This window comes from Lactuca serriola, chromosome 9 (genome assembly GCF_051521515.1).
Source record: "Lactuca serriola cultivar US96UC23 chromosome 9, Lser_US96UC23_V15, whole genome shotgun sequence".
NCBI lineage: Eukaryota > Viridiplantae > Streptophyta > Magnoliopsida > Asterales > Asteraceae > Lactuca > Lactuca serriola.
Genome location: NC_136416.1, coordinates 60,819,111 through 60,820,582, shown reverse-complemented (window position 1 = coordinate 60,820,582; position 1,472 = coordinate 60,819,111). Strand labels below are relative to the sequence as shown.

At 40.8% G+C, this 1,472-nt stretch overlaps 1 non-coding gene across 1 annotated transcript; it reads left to right on the top strand.

Moving 5' to 3' along the window:
* Window positions 1–389: 389 nt before the first annotated feature.
* On the top strand, window positions 390–496 carry LOC145077301 (small nucleolar RNA R71). The gene has a single exon (XR_013693082.1). It is a non-coding gene; the product is annotated as a small nucleolar RNA R71 (small nucleolar RNA).
* The last annotated feature ends 976 nt before the right edge of the window (window positions 497–1,472 follow it).

The following is a 1,472-nucleotide window of genomic DNA, read 5'->3' as shown; positions in this document are numbered from 1 at the left end:
ATCTTCATCGTATTTATCACCACTCGAGTAACATATTTGCGCTTTCCGGTTCCCATTCTCGTCAAGATCGCAATCCTTTATAAGGTGAGGCCCGCTATAATTTTCACACCCCACTGGCATGGGTGGATTGGTCCATCTTAGTCATCCTTTGCTCCATACTCTCCAATTTGGCCATCACAGCTACCATGCCATCATTCAAAGAGTTCACCACCTCTCGAGTCGAGTCATGTCTTAGATTATGATATTCTCTAGAGTGCTTAGAGAATTCTTCAATGAGTCTTTTAACTTTAGCCGAATTTTTCTTCGTTAATGGGCCTTAAGAGTCAAGTAGTTGTCTAGTGGTGACATTTACTCCATCATAGAAGGTTGACACTTCTTGTTGCACATTGAGGTCATTTTGTGGGCAATTCCTTAGTAGACCTTTGTAGCGCTCCCATCCTTCGAATAAAAACTCTCCCGCTTATTGCTTCAAATTGGCAATGGCCTTCTTCAGTTTAGCAATTTTAGATGGTGGGCAAAATTGTTCGAGAAACTCCTCACGCATCTTAGCCCATGTAGTAATCTCTCCCGGTGGTAGTGCTTTTAGCCAATCCTGTGCATCCCCTTTAAAAGTAATAGGGAGCATCCTCAATAACACCGTCTCTCTAGGTACATTTGGAATGTTGAAGTAGTCGGTGATGTCGTTAACTTCATCAAGATGCTTGTATGCATCTTCATAATCCTTTCAAGTGAAAGGAATCTCTTTCAATGCAGTAAGGATGTGCCCTTTAAGTTCAAATGTGGCAGTGGTGGGAATGGCGGGTTGCACAAGTCCCAGACCGGTGTCGTCTCAAATCCTCTTTTTGTATGCCTCCATCGAGAGGTCGACAATGTCGACCATGATGTTGTCGGGTTCTTCTTCGTGATCACTCTCTTCAAAATCGGTAACACTTTCCTCCTTCTCGGTCTCGTACTCGGTGTCCTATTTCGTGTTGCTGGATTCCCCCACTTTCTTTCCCTTCTTCTTGCCAAAAACCGATCTAAGATTCTTAAAAGGCGATTGCTTCAGAGTATCTTCTTCGGTCTTGTCCTTGTTCTTGCGAAACGATGATTCCGGGTTTTCAAGTGGTAGAATAAAGGATGAATTTGATCCACGGGTCATAAACAATCTGCAAGAGACATAAAAGCACGCGTAAAAAGAAAAAAACAAATTGAAAAACAGAATTGGAAAATTTCCTTGGCCTCGTCGAGCCGGTGGCAATGGACTCACCGAGTTCAAGGGTAAAACAGAAAAAATTTAAAATGAAATTTCTAAAAGAAAAGAAACTAAAACTTAAATCTAATTAAAACTTTTCCTAAAGTAGTAACTTTGTGCAAGAAAAACTTACACAAAGGATCGATAACAGTAGTAATTAAAATTAATTTTTAGAACCGTTCCCCAGCAATGGCGCCAAAAACTAGATGTGTTTTGAATGCACTAGTTTTAATCACTT